This window comes from Rutidosis leptorrhynchoides, chromosome 5 (genome assembly GCF_046630445.1).
Source record: "Rutidosis leptorrhynchoides isolate AG116_Rl617_1_P2 chromosome 5, CSIRO_AGI_Rlap_v1, whole genome shotgun sequence".
NCBI classification, from domain to species: Eukaryota; Viridiplantae; Streptophyta; class Magnoliopsida; order Asterales; family Asteraceae; genus Rutidosis; species Rutidosis leptorrhynchoides.
The window spans coordinates 414,586,941-414,595,444 of record NC_092337.1 but is presented as its reverse complement, the minus strand read 5'-3'; positions in this window follow the sequence as shown (position 1 = coordinate 414,595,444).

Below are 8,504 nucleotides of genomic sequence, written 5' to 3'. Positions count from 1 at the left end.
TGAGGTGGGCCAAATCTCAAGACATGCATTGGTACGTGTTGGTGCATAATCCCGAGTTCTATCATGTAATATGTTCTATTCGTATTGTGTTTACTATTTCAGTCGTGTAAGGATATCGTCATTAATACATTGTGGTTGATTTGATTAATGCGGTGACGTAAAATGGTTCGAGCTGTTTGGTTGGCAACTCAGACCATCGACCGATGGTAGAGACCATCGATCGAGGGACTATCCCCATCGGCCGTAGGTCAGAGACCACCGGCCGATGGTCGCTGGGACTATATATAAATACGGGTGTTAGGTTACATTGTTAGGTTACACAAACTACACCCTCTAGCCGACGTATTTCGTTGTTTCCTTTGTCCCCGACCATACCCCAACCGAATACAATCATCTAGGCGTCGATTCTATCAATATTTCATTGGTTAAATTGATCCCAAAGTGAACAACGTATTCGATTCATCCTAGTTTAGTGTTTTCCGCCTCTACTCTAGGTATAACGTTTAATCTAAGGTCCTAGATCGTCTACATAGTGGTATCAGAGCTTAGGCTTGTTGATCTAAACGTTTTTGAGTCGAATTCATCGTTTGAGTTTTAGGGTTTTTGGTCAAAACGGGTTTTTAATTAAAAGTTGATATTTTTACGTTTAAATCTTGTGTTTTTGTGTTTATCTTTGTTACTGGGTGAGTTTCTTAGGTTTCTAACGGTTTGGTTTGTGTTTAGAGCGTCAAAATCGATCGAGATTGAAGTTTTTAGCGAAAACCCTAGTTTTTCCTGCCCAGTATTCGTAAGAACTACCCTCGACCGATCATCTTTGACCATCGTCCGTTCGTCCCGACCCTCGACCGTTCGTCAGACACAATCGATCGATCGTCTCATATTGAACCGGAGAACAGTTTGTCATATCATAGAACCGTTTGTCTTTACCATCGGCCGTTCGTCTCTTGACCATCGACCGATCGTCCACTACCATCGACCGATAGTATCTTCCATCGACCGAAGTTCTTAATTCTAAGATTCAGTTCCAAAGTTAACACCATCGGCCGTTAGTCATAGACCTCCGACCGATTGTCATAGACCTCCGACCGATTGTTTTGTCCGTCGGCCGATCCTCTTTTGAGACAGAATCTTATAACTACATTTAATTTAATACTCAATCAGTTAAAATGTCTAACACAAACGAACAAGTGACAAATGAATACAGTGCGTTAGTAATTGCACCTGGACTACAAAAACTATTACTTAATGAAAGTGAATCTGGTTCATCAAATAAAGTACCTAGACTTGACAATCTTAAAGACTTCTTGGACTGGAAAGTGAGGTTTGTTATTTACTTAAACGGAGTTGATTCTAGACTTTAGGAATGTATTGAGAATCCGTATGTATGGCCATGCGGAGCAGATGGTGAACCCAAAGAAACTACACAGTTTAGTCCTATAGAGCGTGAAGAGTACAATCTTGAGTGTAGATGTTATGCTCAACTAACCCAAGCTTTGTCAAAGGATATTTTTCAGCAATTTAAGAACAGAAACAAAACCTCGTATACTATCTGGTTGGCTCTTCAATCTGCAACAGAGGGTACAGCTACTTATCGTGCGACTAAGGGTAAGGTTTTGAAGGATGAATGGAGGGTGTTTGCAACTCTTCCATCAGAATCTCTAGGACAAACTTTAGAGAGATATCGATTATTGGTCGCAGAGATGGCAGATTATGGGATTGAGGTGCCTGATGATAAGGCAGTCAGGGTGTTGAAAGATGGTCTTCCAGAAAAGTGGGATCATGAGATAGAAAAGATTCAGAACAGGTACAGTTCATCAGGTCGTACGTTAACACTGATAGCTTTTACTTCGAAGTTGATGGAGAAGGACATTCAGGTTGAAGCAAAGAGAAAGAGACTTGGTTCTGTAGCTGCTGCGGCATCCACTATTGGGACATCTTCTGGTACTCATGCTCCACTACAGACAGCATACATAACAACCAATGCTTCACAAATGTCTGCACCATCGTCTCAGTCCGGCTACTTTAGTGCTAAATTACAAGTTCAGAGTTCTACAATTAAGATGATTGAGGCTTCTCCGATTCAACAGACTCAGACTCAGACTCAGACTCCTGTGTTTCAAACTGAGAATATCAAGAAGATATCTATCGAATCTATTCAGGAAGATATGGCTTTGGCAGCTATCGTTGTTAACTCATACAACGATATGATTAGTGGACAAGTGCTTAATAGTCATCTTGAAAACGAAGACTATGATCAGATTGATGAGGACGAGCTTGAGAGGATGGATATACTCTACTGTATGGGTAGCATTGTGAGACGTGCTAGAAAGTACTTGAAGAGAACAGGACAAAGGTCGTTGAGTTTAAATCGCGATTCGAAGTTTGGTTTTGACATGTCAAAGGTTAGGTGCTACAATTGTGATGAATATGGTCACTTTAAGAAAACTTGCACGAGACCACCCAAGCCCATTTTTCATGATCCTTTTCACAATACAACCATCTCAGTTACTCCACAACATGTAATTGTAGAGAAAGAATCTTCGGGTTCTGTTCAATCTAAGGCTTTGACTACAACGTATGCTGCTGAAGTATGTGACTGGTCCATCTCGGTAGATACACAGAAAGCTAACGTAGTGTTTGTAGGTAAAAGTGAAGCTAAAATTGAAGAAGAAAGAATTGTTTGGAAAAATGCAGGTTGTACTGGTAAGGATAATCCAAATTGCACATGCTATGTGTGCAAATGTGATGCTAGGTTGAAGAGAGCAGAAGAGCTTATGAAACTGTGCTTCAGGAAGAGAATCAAGGATCAGTTGTATGATAAGTTTTGCAAAGATAAGGACTTATCAGATCTTGAGTTTACTACTGATTCGTCTGATGAAGAGGAAGGGATGAGTTGTCATGTTGGTACTTGGTTCAGGAAAGAGCTGGAGCATTTGCTCAACTGTGATCTTAAGAGTGGTGATGAGAAGATTGTTACGGTTCAGAGTCCAGTTTGTTCAGATCAAGGTGAGGGTAAAGGAGGTTATGAGGCTGATTACTCGGATAGTACGAGCTCAGAGTCCGAATCAGAATCAGATGCAGATTCTCAGGTTGGAAGAAATGGCTATGCATTCATGGCTAACACGTCCGGTAATGATAAGGTATGTAATGACTCAGTTTCTAATTGTTCTAAATGCATTGGTTATGAACAGGAAATTGAGAGACTTGAATGTATTATCACTAAGCTTAATGAGATATCTGTTACATGTGAGACCTGCCCTAAGCTTAGAATTGACCTTAAGAACCTAAGTTTAGAGAATCAGACTAATAAAAAGAACTATCAGGATGCACTTTTCTACCTTAATAAACAGAAAGACTATGTTGATGTGATTAAGTCTTTAGAAAATCAGGTAGGTCACTTAAAATTAACTGTTATAGATTATGGAAAAGTGATTACTATGTATTTGGGACAGTTAGAGACTCTTAAGGCAGAAAAGGATTCCTTTAAGTTGAAATATGAGTCTGAGAAAGCTAGGATTGACAATTGGCAGAGGATGTAGTATGTGAAACAGACTCTTAATCATCCTAACCAGCAGGGTTTAGGTTATGACCAGGTTGCCCCACCACTTATGGGTGAGTATATTAACAAACCAGTTGAGAAATGTAAGGGTCCAGTTGTAGAACCAGGATAAGGTAAGCCCAAGGAAATACCTGTTAAGAGTTCTAGTAAGGTGGTAGAGTCAAAGAAACCTATAGATGTTGTCTATGAAACAGAGTCAGATACTGATATCGACACTGAGAAAGACAGCAAACCTTTTAAGCTTGTCACTAAACCGGTTACCATCCTGAATAACCCTGCTAATGCTAGTAAGGTGACTAAAAGTCAAAAGGCTCATTCTAAGAGCACTGTGACTCCCAAACAAAATAAGAAGAAGAACACTCAGGGAGTGTCACCTAAGTTTTTCAGTAAGGGAATGTTAGACGAAATAGGTCCTAAGGTAGAACAACCACCAAAAGGTGAGAGTTCCAATTCTGGTAATGTGCCCAAATATGTTCCTCCTAGTCGTCGACAGACTGTTAAGCAACAATTCTTATCACCCCCTACGACTAGACAACATGCTGAACCGCCTAGAAGACAGTTCTCACCAATTAGAAGCAAATTGTTTAATTCTTATGATCATGATAATGTTAACTGCTTCAATTGTGGGATGTTGGGACACAGGGCTGTGAATTGTAGACCCATTCGACAGACACCCAGAAGGAAGGTTGATCTTAGTCCAAATCATTCCTTTAATAGGAGATCACCTTCACCGGTGTTTAAATCTTCTTCTGTGAAAACAAATGAAACAAAGGTTTTTCAAACTAATGATTACTATAGAAAACCATTACTGAAAAACATAGTTTGGAAACCTAAATCAGAAGTTAAGGGTGTTCAAAATTCCGAAGGTCCTTCTGGATCTAAAGGACAATGGGTGGAGTTGCCAGTTGTTGGCGTTGATGGGAAGCCCACTGCCATTAGGGCATGGGTGGCCCTTTCTAACTAATCCTCTTACTTTAATGTGCAGGTCACCTACAATCCATGCTGCAGTACTTGGATTGTTGATAGTGGGGTGTCCAGGCACATGACAGGGAACTTGTCTTTGCTTTCTAATGTGAAAACAGTGGATGGAGGACCAGTTTCTTTTGCAGGTAGTGAAGGAGGATTTATTACTGCTCAGGGTGTTATTGCTAATGAGAACATCAGCTTTGATAAAGTTAATTATGTAGAGCAGATGTCGAACAATCTGCTTTCAGTTTCACAAGTTGCTGACAAAATGTATACTGTTACTTTTGATGATAAGTTTTGTTATATTTTGAGAAAAGAGTTTGTAATTCCAGAAGACATGATTCTGATGACTGCTCCAAGGTGCAAGGATCTCTATATCCTTGATATGCATAAGGTTCATGTTAAAGCAGCTACAGGCCATCAGGCCTTCGTTTCTAAGGCTACTGAACAGGAGTCGATTATCTGGCACAAGCGTATAGGTCATCTGAGTCTAAGGAAGATGAATAATCTAGTCCATAATGAATTAGTTGAAGGTGTGAATGTTAAGAGTTTTCATATTACTGAAGGTTGTCTTCCGTGTAAGCAAGGGAAACAGACTAAAAAGTCACATACTGCCAAAAAGCATCATTAAGTTAATATTCCTTTGGAGTTGTTGCACATGGATCTCTTTGGTCCAGTTAACTGTAAAACTCTCACCGGAGAGTCTTATTGCTTGGTAGTTACAGATGAATATTCCCGTTTCTCGTGGGTTGTGATGTTGAAACACAATTCAGATACTTTCGATCATATTAAAGTTTTGATTCTGAAGCTCGAAAGTTTATATAAGTTAAAGGTTAGGAAGATTCGTACTGATAATGGTACGGAATTTAAGAACAATCAGATGCTACTGTTTTACAATGAGAAGGGGATACAACAACAGTTCAGTCCTGCCTATACCCCACCGTCAAATGGTGTTGCTAAAAGAAAGAATAGGACTTTGATTGAAACCGTAAGAACTATGCTAGCTGATTCATGTCTACCAATTGTTTTCTGGGGTGAAGCCGTGAGTACAACATGTTATGTGATGAACAGGGTTCTAGTGGTGAAGAGACATGTAAAAACGTGTTATGAACTGTTACACAAGAGAAAGGCTAACATTAAGCATTTTGAACCTTTTGGTGCTCCTTGTACTATACTGGTACGAGACACTGGAGGGAAATTTAATTCAAAGGTTGTCTCTGGTATCTTCTTGGGTTATGGGAATCCGAACAAACGGGTGTATAATACTGAGTCAAAGTGTGTGGAAGAATGGTATGAGGTCGATGTTCAGCGCAATGCTCCGCCTCGTGTGAGTAAAGGGTTCGCATGGTAGTTTGAATATGATAAGTTATTTGATTCCTTCAATCTTCCACCAGATGCTACAGATGAAGAAATTCTGACTCAGATATTGTTTAATTCTCAAAACTCTTCTGAGAATGTTATCACTATTCCAGCGCAAGTTCAGAATCCGGTTTCTAGCTTGCAACCAAGTCCGGAGAGTGTTAGAGGTAATTTTGATTCAAATGAGGACGGGGTAGTATATACAGTTGAAGATAGTGAGCTTGAAGATGACGAGGAAGTTAGTCGAATGCGACTGACAGAGGAACATCTTAATCCTCTATATAATCAACCACCAACTGTAACAGTGCCTGAACCACCAACTGAAGCAGGAGGTGTACGTAGATCCAATCATGTTATTCTTCCACCTAAACGTCTTGATGATTATTATGTGGATTCAAGATGCATTCCTCACATTGGTATTCCTCAAGCGAAGTCTAATGAAGCTTCTACATCTGGAGTTCCGACTACATCAGAGGTTCCCGTGACAAGTGTAAGTTCAACAGTAGCAGACGATGTTCAGACAGAGAGTGCAAATGTAGTGACAGCCTTTTATTCATCACTGAATAAGACAGGAAAAATATTTGTGCATGCTCACTCATGTTATGTGTGTCAAATCGAACCTAAAGATACTTATGAGGCATTGAAGTATGATGAGTGGGTTAGTGCAATGCAAGAGGAGCTGTTACAATTTAAACATTTAAAGGTTTGGAAGCTAGTCAATCCACCACATGGTTGTGTGCCCTATGGTCTTCGATGGGTTTTGAAAAATAAGAAGGATGAACAGGGTATTGTTATCAGAAATAAAGCTAGATTGGTGGTGAAGGGATATCAACAGATCCCTGAAATTGACTATGATGAGGTATTTACTCCGGTAGCGAGACTAGAGGCTATTAGGATTTTCTTGGCCTTTGCATCCTTCATGGGATTTAAAGTTTTTCAGATGAATGTTAAAAGTGCATTTTTGTATGGAGAGATCAATGAAAGAGTGTTTGTTGAACAACCACCCGGTTTCGAAGACTCGCATTTCCCAGAAAAGGTTTATCGACTTGAAAAGGCACTTTATGGTCTTCACCAAGCTCCGAGAGCATGGTATGCAACGTTGTCCAACTATATGCTTGAAAACGGTTTTAGGAGAGGTGTCATTGATCAAACGCTTTTCATCAAGAAGAAGGGACAACATCTTATGTTAATGCAGGTTTATGTTGATGATATTATCTTCGGGTCAACAGATCAGGAAATGGTTGATGAGTTTGAGAAGGTCATGCAGAAGAAGTTCAAAATGAGTTTAATGGGAACGATAAAGTTTTTCTTAGGTCTGCAGGTAGCTCAGACGGATAAAGGCATCTTTTTGTATCAAACCAAGTATGTTGCTGATATTCTGAAGAGGTTTCAATTGGAAGCAGAAAGACCAGCTAAGACTCCGTTGTCTGTGAATCATGGGATATCACCTAATTGTAAGGGTGCTTCAGTGGACCAAACGTTATACAGGGCAATCATAGGTTCTCTAATGTATCTTACAGCTTCTCGACCAGATATCATATTTGTGGTTTGTCTGTGTGCCCGTTATCAGGCGAATCCTAATGTTCATCATATGTTGGTGGTTAAGAAGATTCTGAGGTATTTGAAAGATACACCGAGTTTAGGGTTATGGTATCCATGTGAGGATGGTTTTGATCTCACAGCGTATAGTGATTCTGACTATGGAGGTTGTAAGAAAGATTTTAAGTCAACATCAGGGGGTTGTCAATTTCTGGGTAGCAAACTAGTTACATGGCAGTGTAAGAAGCAGACAGCAGTGGCTCGGTCCACTTGTGAAGCAGAATACATTGCCACGACCAACTGTACATCACAGGTCATCTGGATTCAACAGCAACTACGTGACTACGGTTTGCAAATTTCTAACACTCCTATTTATGTTGATAATACTGCTGCCATAGCTGTCACTAAAAATCCTGTAAATCATTCTAAAACGAAACATATAGGGATTAAATACCATTTCATTATAGATTGCTATGAGAAAAAGTTGATAGATGTAGTGCAGATAGACACTACAGCCCAAAGGGCTGATCTCTTCACCAAAGCTTTTGATAAACTACGCTTTGATTTTCTATTAAAAGAAATAGGTATTAAATTGCTTTCTGACGTGGTTCCTGAACCTGAGATTCCTAACACAGGGGAACCTAACCAAGAGACTGAGTTTTGAAGGACTTGCAACTACTTGTATAATATGTGTAGCTTTGCATGGTAGTTTGTAGATCATTTGCATGTTTACTTTCCATTTGCATGATAGATTAATTTTTGCTGATATTTCTGCATGTTTGCTTATGTTTTTAGATAGTTTTATGATTTTGTACAGAGAAAATCAAAAAGACATAAAAAAAAATTGAAAAACCTGAAAATGAGTTGCTTATTCTATGTTATGGGGAAGTGATTGCAATATTGGACTGACATGTAAGTTGTGAAAAACAAGTAATACAGGATGATTGATAATGTGTCAGTAGACTTTATTGGCCTAACTCTAGATAGAAGATGATCACACTAACAAAGCGTAAATATCATGATGAGGAAATCATGGAAAGATTTACAGCGGTTGAGGGTAGTCACCTACTTATCACTGAAT